The 15789-nt window shown below is 47.3% G+C and overlaps 1 protein-coding gene across 1 annotated transcript in view; it reads right to left on the reverse strand.

Annotated features, from left to right (window-relative positions):
* The window catches only part of NDUFA10 (NADH:ubiquinone oxidoreductase subunit A10), a 47801-nt gene that overhangs the window by 11879 nt on the left and 20133 nt on the right, over nucleotides 1-15789 (reverse strand). The gene's annotated exons all lie outside the window — the stretch shown is intronic.

Here is a 15789-nt window from a genome sequence, read left to right on the forward strand (position 1 = left end):
AGGGTACCCCCTGCTGAGAAAGCCTGGCTGACCAAGAGGTCAGCCCCGAGTCAGGAAGTTACCTCACAAAGCTTTGTTCCTGCCAGAAGATCTGAACTCTGACCTCAACACATTCTATTCATGGCTGGCCTTCAAGTCCCATGAATCAATGGACTTGAATGCTACCAACCAATGAGCTTGGGGCAGTGTGTAGGGACTGCTAGCATCTAATAGGCTTTAGTAAATGCTTGGTGCTAAAGCTAGTTTCTAAGTAAACTCTAGCTAATTTCCCTACACTTGGGACACATTTAGTTCTACTCGTCACAAGGTGAGTGGCCATGACCCGGAGGAAGAGGGTGAGAGGGTGCTTTGCAGGAGCCTACCAGCCTCCCTCGAGAAGAGGTCACAGAAGACCCTGCTCTTCAAATGTCTGGACTGCATGAAGCACGGAGGGATGGCTAACAGACTGAACCGCAGAGCTGGACTCAAGCAAGTGGCTCTCAGAGCACTGAGCCGAATCCAGTAAGAAGGAATTCAATCGTGACAAGTGCAAAGTGTTGTCCTTGCAAATCACCTTCACACCAGGCAGAGAGGCACAGAGCAGCAGCCACATCTGAAAAAGCTCTGGGGGCCTAGGGGGATGCGATCTCAATGGGAGTCTGTGGCAATGTGGAGACCAAGGAGGATCATGGGATGGAGAGGCTTCCTCAAGAGGGACAGGGCTTCCAGTCACAGGGAGGTGATGTCCCACTGGGCTCTAGGAGGGACTGTGCTCAAGACTGGGCACTTCTGGGTGTAAGAAGGACACGTGAAGCAGAGCAGTGTCCACAGGAGAGCCATCGGGACTGGGAAAGGCCTCAAGTGCCTATCACAGGAGGGTCAGTTGAACAAAGTCGGTCTGTGCAGCCTGAAGGGAGAACTCTGGAGAGTCGCCTTGTGAGGGGATCTGACATGTTCTCTTTGGCCCAGAAGGCAGAACCAAGAGGAAAGAGTGGAAGGTGCAAAAAAGCCAATTTAGATCTGACCTATCAATGGTCAGCGATTAAAGCGAAGATGCCAGTGGGGTAGAGCTAGTGTTAGATGAGTCCCAAAGTTGACTGGACCGTAATGGGGAGCCCTCCTAGCAAAGGCTGGGTGTGTCAGGCATGGGCATTTATTTGGGATCCAATGGGCTGGGCTGGATGGGCCTGGAGCTCATCACAGGCTGACCCCCATTTTATTGCACTTCACAGAGAATGTATTTTTTAAAATAAAATGAAGGTTTGTGGCAACCTTTTGTCAAGCAAGTCTATCAGCACCGTTTTTCCAACAGCATGAGCTCACATTGTTTCTGTGTCATACTCTGGTAATTTTCATTTTTCAAACTTTTTCATTATTATACCTGTTGTGGTGATCTGTGAACAGTGATCTTTGATGTTACTAGTTTAACTGTTTGGTGGCACCACAAATCTCACCCAGAGATGGTTAATCAATAAATGTGTGTATTCTGACTGCTCCACCAACCTACCCATCTCTCTCCCTCTCCTCAGGCCTCCTTATTCCCTGGGACACAACAATATTGAAATTACGCCAATTGATAACCCTACAATGGCCTCTAAAGTGTTCAAGTGAAACAAAGAGTCAATGGGGCAAACTTCAGTGCTGTCTTATTTTAAGAAACTGTCCCACCCGCTCCAACCTTTGGCAGCCACAGCCATCCAGATTGAGGCAAGACCCTCCACCAGCAAAAAAGATGACTTGGGGCCGCCAGGTGCCACAGTAGATAAAGCACTGGCCCTGGATTCAGGAGGACCTGAGTTCAAATCTGGCCCCAGACACTTGACACTTACTAGCTATGTGACCCTGGGCAAGTCACTTAACCCTTACTGCCCTGCAAAAAAAAAAAAAAAATTACGACTTGCTGAAACCCAGATAATGGTTAGCATTTTTAGCGATAAAGTATTTTTAAATTAAGGCATATACTTTGTCTTTTTCAGGCACAATAGACTATAGTGTAAACATAACTTCTGTGTGCACTTGGAAACCAAAAAATTCGTGTGACTCACTTTATTGTAAGATTTGCTTTGCTGCCATCATATGGAGTAACTCACAATTATCTGTGAGCAATGCCTGGATCTATGTGGGGAATGTCTCCCTCCAAAGGGAAATATGTGCATATGTATGAGAGGGAGCATTAACAGGCAAAAATCTCCCCGCACAAGGTGGCTCCTGTGACAGGCCTTGGAAAGAACTAACACTTCAGGAGGCAAAGATGAGGAGGGAGCCTGGAGCAAGTCTGTAACCAGGAAAATGAGCCTGAAAAGGTAGTTCCCACCAGACCCCAGAGGCAGTAAGGAGCCCCAGGAGGGCCAAGGTCAGGCTGAGGGTCTAGAACATCCATGTGGCAGCTGGATGGAAGCCCTGAGAAGCTCGGGGCTGGGAGGCACAGGAGAAGGCCCCCACTGCCCTGCTCCCTCCCCAGCCCTTCTCCAAGCCTGGCCTCCATCTGCACAGAGACTGTTCTCATACAGGTCATGGGGCCAATCCCAAGTTGGGGATCACTGATGTTTTCTTATCTCCTCTCTCAGTAACAAGAAGGTGCAGGAGCCAGTATTTAAGTACCTGGCACCCTCCCTCTTAGATATCTGGACCGATGAGCAGATCAATGAAAAAGCAAGCAGGTGTCAGGGATTTACTATATGCAAAGCACTAGGGATACAAATGAGAAACGAGCTGGAGCCTGCTCTAAGTGGGCGAGAGAACACCTCTAGAACCCACTGGCTCTAGAACCCACCTCTAGAACCCATCAGTGGTCCCATGATGCTTAGGGTGCATAATCAGGGTGTGGCAGGGCCCGAGGGGCTGTCTGCAGGGGCCAACAGCAGCCTGAGGGGGAGCCCCAGCGGTCTGTCATTTTATTGGAGGAGGACTTTGTGATTCTCTCCCGCTCTCCATCCAGACTGTTTGGGGTTCAGCATGCAGACTGTCTAGACTGGTCTCCCCACCTGTTTCCTCTAGGGTCACTCCTAACTTCATCAGGCAGCTCCAAGACTGCGATGTCCCCCTCCTCCGACATGGCAGCTTCCACGGTCACTTTCCTACCGTGTGTTGGCCTGTCCTTGCAGCCTCAGGTTTCAACCTTCTCAGGGTGCTCCTTCTTCCCCATTTCTCTTCCCCCTCCACTAGTCCTCAGTGTTTGATGGACAGTAACGCACAACAGATGCTCGCCACCAAGCCACTACACTGTCGAGCAGAGAAAAGCTTTGTAGCTCCAGAGGCTTCTGGCTTCCTCTGGTCTCCTCGGTGTAGGAACTGGTTTACACCAACTAAAAGCTCCTTGAGTTTGCATTCTGAGTGGAAACAAGGCAGATCTGGGTTTAAGTCCTGTCTCAGGCACATACTAGAAGTTATTTAACCCCTCAGGGGTCCAGGCAACTCTCTACGCCAACACATTACCAAGAGACCAATATGCACTGGTGTTCCCTACCCACAAAACCCATAGCCTTAAGAAAGGCTTGCTTAACCACGTCAGAGTGAAATTACAAGCCGTATCTACTTTTTCATTTTTAATCCTTGCTTACAATTTGTTAACTGATTTGGGTTTTTCTTGGGGGTCTGATTATACATCAACAACTGCTTTGGAAACATTTCACAAATCAGTAGTCAGACATTCCCTGTCTATCATTGCCTGGGATGTTCTTAAGTGCTCACCTCCTAACTTTCTTCTCAATTCATTCAAGCAAGTTTCCAGAACTCTCAGGAATTTAATACTCTACTAGATACTAATTCTCTAGATACTGACTTAACACTCTACTAGAATTTAATGCTTTCTCTAAGAAAGTATTCCAGACAGGTAAGACTTCTCAGTAGTCTATAAGGCTATGTCCTCTTTCCCATCCGAACTGGAGCCTGACCTTCCAATATACTGTTTGTCACCCTCCCCTCCCCATGAACAATGTGTGCGGAAGCCACAAAATATCGCAGCAGATTGCTGATGTAATCAGAAGGACAACAGGTGCTCTGGGGGATTTCTTTACTCCTTCACCCTCCACGATAAATATTGTCATCCCACACACCACAATCGTCTTTGTGGGTTGTTTTGTCATGAGCATTCTCCTTTTTGCTTCTGGATGTAGAATAAGGCCGGAGGACCCGGGAGGCCCCTCCCCTTGGGCTGGAGCAGCACCACCCCGCTGGTGTCCCACACTTGCACGCTCTCCCTCAGCCCACACTCTCTCCTTCTCTGCACTCTCAGCGAGGCCCTGCTACCTTCACTTCGATTACTGTGCCCCCACTCCCATTCAGCCCACAAACTAACCCCAAATTCATTTTCCTTGGGCAGAGATCTGACCAGTGGACTCTTTCCTCCTACTGCTTCTGGCCTCCAATTTAAAGTCCAACACCTCCCAGTCTCAACCTACCCCACCCCCAATCGGCCACCCAGTCAATCTGGTGTTCTCTGGTCCCTCTCACACAACATTCCCCCTCCTCCTGCATCACTGCCTTTACACTTGCCATGACCATCTCCTTACTGTAACTGCTGTTGGCCCGGGCACCAACTTCTGCATGGAAACCTTTCCTGATAGCCTCTTCCCAACCACACACACCTACCGCTGACTCCCCTACAGGGAAAATTAATACTGGGCTGAATTGTTAATAACCAACGTTCTCTGTGATCCATCCTTTTGCCCATTTTGACAGACCCCACTTCTGAAGGGTGTTATAGAGTAAGGTGATAACTCCTAGCCCCATTCACCAGCTTGGCTGGGCCCCTCACTTCTGTTTAGCCACTAAGCCCAGAAGAAGGCTTGAGCTAGGCCAGGGGATGACTCCCAGTGTCCTCACTTTTCCTAATCAAAGTCAGGGGTGATCAGAGACAACCCGATTGAGATGGCTTGTGAAGGCCGGCCCACTTCTCCTAGCTTCAGATTAATCTTTTCACCGGAGGATCCTTCTCCCTCTAATGACGGAATAAGGAAAAGCTGACAACTATTAACCCAGCATCTCATTAAAATGTCCCCCAGTCAGGACTGCCGTGCCTTTGCCAAGGGAGATCCACATGATGTACCATCAGGCCAGTGAGAAGGAAGACACACCCTCACTTAGGGTCTTTGGCACAAACGAAGGAGGGCCTATGAATAAAGTTGTTATACTACTAGGAGGATTGCCTTAGTTTACCTATTTGTCCGATTTCATTTGAGACACCCATGAGAATGAAAGCACCCAGAGTGTGGGAGCTGTTTCCCTAACCACAGTGCCTGGCACACAGCAGACTGGTCACTGAGTGTTCACAGGCATCCTCATTGCTTCTCGGATGCCCATTTCTCCCAAGTTCTGCCACAGCAAAAGCCAGTCCTCTCCTCATCTCAAAATATGATGACCGTTGGTAGATTTTCAAATAAGGATTTACATGAAGGGTGTGGAAAAAACAGTTTTTCTACATCAAAATGAAATAACTAAAGATGATTTCCCCCCCACATACACTTCCTACCCCATTATGAGTCTATTTTTGCTTAGCTGTTCTTCTCGGTGTCATAATGTTGGAAGATGAAAACACTCCTAATTAGCTGGGAAAAGACAGAAGAAGTCCAGCTTGGTCCACAGGTCCCACCCAGACATTTGTTCAAATGGCTACAATTAGCATCTTGTTTTCTCCAGTCATTCCACCCCCTCAGAGTAATCCCTAAGGGGCGAGCACTGGAGACTGCTGAGTGCCAAAGCTACAGAGCAGAGGGCCACAAACGCTGAAGTGAATCAGAACAGAAATGCAGAAACACTCAGGCTCATTAACCTCTGCTTTTTAGCCCCAGTGTTTGTTCCTTAACCACGTTCAGCCACTGAGAATGCTGCTTTGATCTGAGAAAAGAGAAAGAGCTTCAGATACAGAGACCTGGCGGTCTATTTCCATTCTTGCTCCTTCCTCAGAGCCAAGCCCCAACACTTTTCCATCCCTGTCTCACCTAGCAGAGAAGTGGGAATGATTTCACTTCCATCACAGTTAAAGGGAACAGAATATTTCATGTGAAAATCTGCATTCCAATATTCAGGGAAAGCCAGTTACCTAATTAGGAAGAGGCCGAATGAAAGGCCTCATGACCTTGCATTGTTTCCTCATGATCTGGGCTGGGTTATAGCCCAGTGCTTCTCTGTTTGCTAGAAGTCCGACTGTCTTCATTAAGATGTTGGGAAAGCCAAGAACAGAAAGTCCTATGTATTAAAGTTTCCGAACAGCTCCATTAAAAACATGGGAAGGGAGACCTTGATACTGGAAATGAAAACAACTTGAGAGAGTAGAGAAATAAAAATAGCAGGGGAGACAACACAGAAGATGCTGTTACCATAGCAACTGTCTTGGACACAATCTAAAGGGAGCACTGCATCTTCATAGCATTTTGCTTCCTTATATTTGGAAAAGTTATGGTGTCATCATCTGCCTTCAGGGAAGGGCAGCGCCGTCACAGAAGTGACCACATCCGGCTTGTGAGAATGCGCTTCCAAGAGCAGTCGCTTACACAACCAGCATCTACGTCAAAGTTCAGGAACGAGCCCAGTCCCCAAACCATGACATTCAGCCACGGTGATGGTGCTCGGCATCCTGGGATCAACAGCTCCCCCCAAGCCCTGCTTCCATTTGTGTCTGCAGTCAGTGAAAGCCTGGACTCCAGGTGTCTGCAAGCCAACAGGATGCCTCCGGCCAGACCAATCAGGAGACTGAACAAGAACAAGAAGGTGGCCTTGAATCAACAAAGGCCTCTATCCCAAAGGAAATTTCAGAGCTTTCCACAGCCCCAGTTCCAAGCTCAGGCTATGCTGGTGCAACACAAATGGGAGAAAACTGAAAGCCTTCAGTGAATCGCCTCAGGGCTTAAACTCTGGCTCACACACATTTAGGCACCACACAAGGGTTCCTGCCCTCACGTCCACAAGGTAACTGGGGGTGTGGGCTGGCACTGCCAATGTGAGGATCCGCTGACTTCTGAAGGCAGTCAGGGGTTCTAGGAAGCAGAGCTCGGCTGTGGAGATGAGACAAAGGCCAGCAAGAAGGCCGGCTGCAGGGGCGTGAAGGCACTGGACCTGGTCCTGCTCTCCCTCTCATTCCTGATCTCTGGTCATCTGTGCTCCCCACAAGAAGGGGCGCTTCTAGAGGACAGGCCTGAGTTGTTGGTATGTCTTTACACCCTAAGCCCCTAGCAGAGAGGGTCTTGCATTGCATCCGTGCTGCCCAGGAATCAGCCAGATCCCTCCATCTCCATGCAGATGACTCAGGGCTCCTGCCACACCTCAGTCCCACGCCCAGCTGCCTAACGGACATTTCAGAGAGGTTGTCCGAAAGCCGCCTCAAATTCACCAGCTCCCAAACTAGACCGGTTTTCTTCAGCCTCCCCTCCACCTCTGTGGCCTTTACTGGACTCTTCCTCCTCCATATGCCCTTGGGTCTTGCCAGCGCTACATCAGCAAACACCCCCCTCCCCCCGCCCCCAACCACCCTCAGAGTCCAGGCTCTCCTTTGTTGTTGTTGTTCAGTCATGTCCAACTCTTCGTGACCCCACTGGGGTTTTCTTGGCAAAAATACAAGAGGGCTTTGCTATTTTCTTCCCGCACTCATTTTACAGCTGAGGAAACTGAGGTACGTAGGGTGAAGTGACTTGCCCAAGGTCACACAGCTATTACTGTCAGGAGCCAGATTGGAAGCCACATCTTCCTGACTCCGGGCACTATGGTGCCACCTGGCTGCCCTCCCCTTTGTCTAGATCAGGGCTTCTTACACCTTTTTCCACTCACAACCCCAGGTCGACAGGTATATATAACTTTTGACTGTTGCCAAATTTTTCACAACCCCAACACTCAGGGCCACAGTTTAAGAAGCACTGATCTATGGGGGCAGCTAGGTGACACAGTGGATAAAGCACTGGCCCTGGATTCAGGAGGACCTGAGTTCAAATCTGGTCTCAGACACTTGACAATTACTAGCTGTGTGACCCTGGGCCAGTCACTTAACCCTCATTGCTCCACAAAAAAAAAAAAAAAAAGGAAGAAAAGGAAAAAAAAACCATATTGCCCTAGAGCTATCCAAGAGCAGTCTCAAGTGTCTCACCAACTCAGTCCATTTTCCCTCTGGAGACATCTGACCTCATTATTCCCTTCCTCAATCAACGCCAGGGCCTTTCCTGCTGCTTCTAGGACAAGATGCAAACCTCCCTGTTTGGCCCTGGTCCCAAACCATCTTTCCAGCCCCATCCCTCACTGTGCAGTCCAGCCACGAGGCTGGGACACCACAGCCTATGTCTCACCTGTACGCTTTTGCATGTGATGCTCTGCAATACAATCATCCCACATGTGCATGACGCCCCGGACTTCTTCTGCACACACTTCCTGATGTACTTACTGTTCCCATTAAGATGCATAGTCTAAGGGGGTCAGCTCGGTGGCACAGTGGATTAAGCACCAGCCTTGGATTCAGGAGGACCTGAGTTCAAATCTGACCTCAGACACTCAACACTAACTAGCTGTGTGACCCTGGGCAAGTCACTTAACCCCCATTGCCCCGCAAAAAAAAAAAAAAAATGCATAGTCTAGGAGCAGGCCTTGTTTCCTAGGCCACGACCTGGCACTTCCAAAATGTCCTTTGGCTCACTAACTCTTACAGATACAGATGCTGAAGATCTTAGACAAGCCCATGAGCTAGACAAGAGATCCATTCAAATAGCTCCCGAACGTGTCTGAGGCCAGACAGGCAAAGCAGTCATGCAGTTTTATGACTTGAAAGGAGGGCTCAAACATTCCTGGAGGTCTCAGGGCTTGGCCATGGCCAGGAGGGCGTGGGCCATTTTCAACAAACTCTAACTGTTAGAAGTTTTTCCTTACATCCACATCTTCTATCCCTTTGAATTCCTGTTTTTAAAGGGTTCTCCTGTGGAATCAGGAAGAAAGGTGGCTGGAAGGTGAGAAGAGGCATCAGACAGGCCTCTCTAAAGCACTAGCTGGTGTGAGCCCTCATCAGGCACTGCTGAAGGGCTTCTTGGGCCAGGGGGGAGACACAGCACAGCAGGCAGACCCCTCCAGCTCAGCCATGCCGGGTTCTTCCTCTTGGGCCAAGTAGAACAAGCCTCCCACTTCTATGTGTGCCAGGCACCCCTCATGGACCCCCCACCCCCACCCCCTGGCTTCTCTTCTCCAGGCCCTTGGAGAGCCACTATTGAGTTAGCCAAAGTCCTTTCTGAAACTGCTTCTCCTAAGGTCATTGGCAACTTTCTTGGGTGCCATGGCATGTGGCCAATCATCCTGAACTCTGTGTCCAAGGACAGACACCTCAGACCTTTAGTTCTTAGGACTTCTGGCTTAGCTCCATTTTCATACCATGTACTTATGAAGGTGAATATCGTGTACCTGGAATCTTCTGGGCTGAAAGCTAATGACAAATGTTCCTTATCTTTGTTTTCTGCCAAGGCTCCATTCCTTGCCTTGGGGATAGGAAGGCTTTTTTATAATCAAGCTTAAGTTCCACAGAATTATCAGAATTTCTGGTTTAGTGACTATTTTAGAATTAGAAGAACCACTCAGTGGGGGCAGCTAGGTGGCACAGTAGATAGAGCACAGGCCCTGGATTCAGGAGGACCTGAGTTCAAATCCGGCCTCAGACACTTAACAGTTACTAGCTGTGTGACCCTGGGCAAGTCATTTAACCCCAATTGCCTCCCTAAAAAAAAAAAAAAGAACCACTCAGGAAATAGAGCCTCAGGGAGTACACAGAAAGGGGGAATACACACACACACACTCTCTCTCTCTGTATATCGATTATACATGGGCATCGTGTGTATACATATAACATACACGAGTATATGTGTATACATGTGCACACATACCAATGTATGCATGTATGTATACGCTTGCATACCTGGCTTAGGTATTAATCCCATAAACCTGTAATGGCTTTACTTACTTACACACACACACACACACACACACACACACACACACACACACACACACACACACACACACACACACACACCCCTACTTTGTCTCTCCCTGGGTTCAGTACTGAATCTGTAATGGTTTTATAACTATATCTAGAAAGAAAGAGAAAGCAGAGTAAGAAAGCTACAAACCAATACTTGAAGTGAACAGTGCTCCATAAATTTTAAATAAAATATTGGTAAACAGGATAAAACTACATATTAGAAAGGTTACACATACACTATGACAAGGTCAGGTTTATACCAGCAAAGCAGAGCTGGTTAAATATGAGGAAAACTATAAACATAAATCACGTTGATTACATAGATAACAAAAACACAGAATTTTATCAATAAATGCTGAAAAGGTTTCTGATAACATCGAATTCTTATTTCTGTTAAAAAAGACCAGAAAGGACAGGAATAACTGGAGTTCTCCTTCACACAGTAAATAACCGTGACCTAAAATGAAGAAGAAACCTAGGAAGGAGTGGGGAAAAGTCAGAGCAAATTCTGGAGTAAAGCAAAGTCGCCACTATCACCACTATAGATTAATCCCATACGGAACAAGCGACCTGTAGAAATCAAGGGAATAAGCACAAACAAAAGAGAAACAAAATTACTGCTCTTTGCAAATGATGTGACAATTTACTTAGAATACCTTAAAGAGACAACTGAAAGAATGACCTAAAATAATCATCAGCTCGTTCAGTAAAGCCGCCGGATATAAAATATATCCACAATAATCATCAGGTTAATTATATATTATCAATGTAACTTAGCAGGAAGAGAAAGAAATTCCATTCAAAATAACTACAAAATGTATAAAATATGGGCAGCTAGGTGGCGCAGTGGATAGAGCACCAGTCTTAGATTCAGGAGGACCTCAGTTCAAATCCAGCCTCAGACACTTAACACTTACCAGCTGTGTGACCCTGGGCAAGTCACTTAACCCCAATTGCCTCACAAAAAAAAAATGTATAAAATATTTGGGAATCTAGCTACCAAGACATATCCAGGAGTTACATGAATCTATCTATAAAACACCTTTTGGAGAAATAAACTAATGAAATAACTGGAGAAATATTATTTGCTCATAGGTAAACTGAGTTGATATTAATATATACTTTTTCAGGGCCATACCAAACTCCTATGGGATTTTTTTTTTAAATTAAGCTAGAAAAAAAATAAAATAAAAGGTCAAGGATCACAAGGGAAATAATAAAAAAGTGGGCAAGGAGCCCAGCAATAAAAGATCTCAAATCGTCAATCATCTCCACAGTGTGTTCTGGTTAAAAAAGAGAGAAGTGGCTCTTTGGAAAAGATTGGGTACACAGCCTACAGAAAGAAACAAGTGTCGGCATGGCGTGACCCCAGTTACCAGGGTAACAACTCACTCGCTATATGACAAAAACTGCTGGAAAAACTGGAAAGCTATCCAGCAGAAATAAGCTCTGGGCACACATTTCACACGGCATACCGAGAAAAGTTCTAAATGGATATTACGACTTAGACATAAGAGGTGAAATCAGAGGGAAATTGGAAGAGTCAGGAAGAAACTACCTTTCAGTAATGAACTGGGAAGAGTTCATTACCAAACAAGGGATGGAGCAGATCACAGAAGATAAAACAGACAATGTTGATTATGTCAAATAAAAATGTGCACAAAACGAATAAAATTAAAATCAGAAGAGAACAGTTAGCTGGGGGGAAAATCTGTAGCAATTTTCTCTAATAAAGGTTCTTACATCCAAGATACAAAAGAAATGGCTTCGAATAGATGACTAAAAGCCAGTCTCTAACAGACAAATGGTCAAAGGACAGAACAGGAAGTTCCCAAAGGAAGAAATCCCAGTTTTCAACAACCACATAAAATACGCTCCAAATCACTAATCATTAGGAAAAAAGCAAATGAAAGCAACTCTGATGTTCCATCTCAAACTCATCAGGTCAGCAAAGGTAACAAAGGAGGAAAATGACAAATGTTGGAAAGGCTTGGAGAAAGCAGGTACTTGAATGTAATGTTGGTGGAGCCATTCTAGAAAGCACCATGGAACTATGTCTGAAAAGTCACGCTACTGTCCACACCCTTTGAGACTCAACAGTACCACGCCGAGGCCCATAGGCCAAGAAATAAAAGGGCCCAAATCTGCCAAAGTATTAATAAAGGGGTGCCCCCACCTACTGGGTTAGCTAATGATAGTACAGAAATGTGGAAGGAATACTATTGGCCACAATGATGACAGGGCAGTTGTAGAAGAAAGGGGCAGGAGCTCTATGAACCGAAGCTGACTCAGAACAACTCCACAGTGAGAAACAACTCTGTGAAGTGATAAAACTGTGACCCTGTTGGACCAGAGAAGAAGCACAGCCCCCACCTCTGGCCCCAGAACCGGTGGACTTAAAATGCAGACCAAGGCAAACATTTTTGGACATGGCCACTGTGGGAAATCTGCTTTGCTGGCCTACATCTATTAAGAGTTTTCAGGGGGCGGCTAGGTGGCACAGTGGATAAAGCACTGGCCCTGGATTCAGGAGTTCCTGAGTTCAAATCTGGTCTCAGACACTTGACACTTACTAGCTGTGTGACCTTGGGCAAGTCACTTAAGCCAGAGTTTTCTTTTTTCTTTTTTTCTTGTTCAGCAGGGGTGGGGTGGAAGGGACAGAAAATAAATACATAAAGAATTGTTTTCAATACTTCACTATGAGAAGCTGCCTAGCACAGGAGACAGAGCCAGAATGACCTACCTGGGTTCACTCTACTTCTCATAAATACTTAACGTGTCAATCTGGGCCAGCTCCCTTCAAATTCTCTCGTTAACTCTACAAAGAAAAGTCGCAGAGAAAGTGTCCCCTGGCACCTCTAGGGAAGATGCAGAATGTTCCTGTCCCTTAGGAGGTATCACGGATCCAGCCCCTTCTCTTTATCCTAAATCTCTATTGGAGGTTGGGTAGAGAGGCCAGAAGAACAGGCAAGGGGAGAAGAGGAAGGGAAAGGAGGGAAAGGTCGTAGGTTTAGAGCCGGAAGGGCCTTCAGAGGCCGAGGAGGCAAAGAGACTTATCCAAAGTCACACAGCAGTAACGAGCAGAGCCAGGACATCCTATATTGCAGCTGATTGGCTGATCTGTGTCGTCTCCAGCCATTAGGAGGGGAGCTACCTGAGAGTAAGGTCTGTATCCTCAGGGCTTAGAACACAAGAAGCACTTGATAAATGAGAGGAAAGATTATCAAGTACAGGCAGTGTAGTGCCTGGCCCAAGTCAGCTCGAGCTACTTCCTGAGGTGGCCTGACAGACCTAGAGCATCTCTGATAAATGACAAGGAGGTCCCCACCTCTTCTCCCTTTTCCCTAGGATGACTCTGCTCCATTGCAGAGAGCTGGGTGATGCAGTGGGGGGGTGCTGGGCTTAGAGTCAGGAAGACTTGAGTTCAAATCCAGCCTCAGACACTTCTTAGCTGTGGGAACGTGGGCAGGTCCCTTATTTGTCTCAGATTATTCAAATGTAAAGTGAGGACAATCATAGCCTGCCAGGAATGCTGCGAGGATCCAAGGAGGTAATAAAGGGCCAAGCACAATGCTGGGCACACAGAGAGCGCAGCGCCTACCTCATAAGCACTCCCTTCCCTTCACCCTGCAGAGTATTGGAGCAGAGCCCAATCACACAGAGCTAGCTGTATTTTGTGGCAAGCAAGCAGCTGTTGAGGAAGACCTTTGTTCAAGTGGTTCCCTTCCCCAAGCTCTTGGGGGTGGGGGGTACGTTGGTGGGGAGGGGCCACACATTTGAAAATTTTCTTTTTCCTTTCAATTTATCACCAACTGAACAGAGGAGATGGTGTGGAAATCGATGCAGCTTTGCCTCTGTGAAAAGACCTTGAAAGAGATGTTTAAGGCGCTTGTCAGAGGACGCTGGAGAGGCGCTCCCCAGAAGAGACCCTGCCGCTGCGCACTTTTCAGAGCTCACAATTTCCAAGTTTCTCCAAAATCCAACAGTAAATAACAAAAACAAGATGCCGAAGGGCCCTCAGCACGCCTGGAAAATGTAGCGTAACGGCCCTTTAAGCACACGGTACAATTCCCGGATTTGGAGGAGATTTCTAATCATGCCCAAGTAACCTCTGAGCCCCTTCTTTTTCACTGGATGAGGAGCAACACAGCCCTGTGATTTCTGAGCCATTTTACCCAGTGGTTTCTTCCTATGAAGACTGTGCAGGAGGCCTCAGGAAGCACACGCAGAGCTGCCCCAGAATCCCCAAGAACAAGTTTTGTCCAGGGAAGCATCCCTACTCTGGACGAGAACTTTCTAGCCACCCCCAATAAACATGCGAAAGGAGTCAAGGAGCTAAGTGAGTATATTAAAGTTCACAAACAGGTAAGTTTGTGGCCTAAGAATTACCATTCTTTGTTGTGCGGTGAAACAATACTGTTCGGTGAAGAACTGTGAGTGATTTGGCTATTCTCAGCCACGCACTGATCCAAGACAATCCCAATGATGAAGCGTCCTGTCGCCCTCCACAGAAAGAACTGATATTGATGGAACAGACTGAAGCAGGCTGTTTTTCACTTTCTCTCATTTTTTTCTTTTATTTGAGTCTTCTTTTACAAAATGACTAATATGAAAATGTTTTACCTAACTGCCTATGTACAACCTACATCTCATTCATTGCTTACTGCCTCAGGGAGGGAAGGATAGAATTTGGAACTTAACATTTTACACGAAAATGTTTTTTAAAAAAGAATGACTGATCTCATTTACTCAAAGGAAAAAATTAGAAAATGAGTAACAAGATAAAAACAATTCTGAAGACTCAATTCAATAAGCCTTTGCTAGATGACTCTATGTAAGTACTCTGCTAGGTGCTGGAATCCAAAGGCAGAGAGGACCCCCAAGGAAGAGGGAGCAGAAAGGACACCCAGGCCCAGGAGAGTAGGAGGGAAAAGGTTAAGGCAAAGAGCTGGGGAAATTTAAGGAGAGACTTTCATCCAGGAGCAGGTCAAGTCAGGCTTCATCTGAACCGAGCCAGGACAGAGAAAGACAGTTCCAAAGGGGGGGGGGGGTTGCAAGAGAACAAAGGCAGAGAGTTTATGCAGGAAGAACAAGTGGAACAGGAAGTCCACATTCAGAGAGCAGAGCGTCTGCAATGGGCAGCCCCATGCAAGGACTCTGGGGAGAGAAGTGAGATGAGCAGAGTGCTCCATTAGGAAGAAAAGGGGGGAGTCCCACAAAGGAGAGAGACTGTAAGCAGGAAAGTCCCTCAGGAGGCAGTGATTATAACTGCGGAAAAGGGGGGAAATGAAAGGAGGGTCCAGGGTAACTGCACTGGGCGGAGAGGACGGGCCGGAAGGGCAAACCACCGCGCCTGACAACTGGCTGCAGGTGTGGAGACTGAGGATCATCGCAGATGGCCCCAAGGTCAGGGGCCCAGGACAGAGGGAGGAGTCCAAGTGAGAGAGCCTGGCGTGCACTTGGGACCTGGCTCCGAGGAGAAGAGGGCCTTCCTGCTCCTGCGTCCACCCCGCCCGTCAGACTGCTTGGGCTCGGGAGCCAGCTTCCAACAACTGTCCCCGTAATCCCAGAAAAGAGGCTGCAGCCCAGGAATGACTCCAGTGTCCTCAGCACAGGCTCTTTCCCTCCTACTCAAGCTCTCCCTGTACCCCAAGGCCCGGCAGCGAGCCAGCCAGGCAGGGCAGCTTGTGACACAAACAGCAGGCCACAGGATACCCGAGGCCTTGTCACCCACCTGGCTCCCCATGGTCCAGGATGCTTTCATTTGGAATTGCTCACTCCCTCTTCATTCACCAACTCAGTCATGCATGAATTCTTTCCCAGAATTTGCTGAGGGCACATGGTAGGCAGCAATCATGGTAACAAGGAAG

This window comes from Dromiciops gliroides, chromosome 4 (assembly GCF_019393635.1).
Source record: "Dromiciops gliroides isolate mDroGli1 chromosome 4, mDroGli1.pri, whole genome shotgun sequence".
Classification (NCBI taxonomy): Eukaryota; Metazoa; Chordata; class Mammalia; order Microbiotheria; family Microbiotheriidae; genus Dromiciops; species Dromiciops gliroides.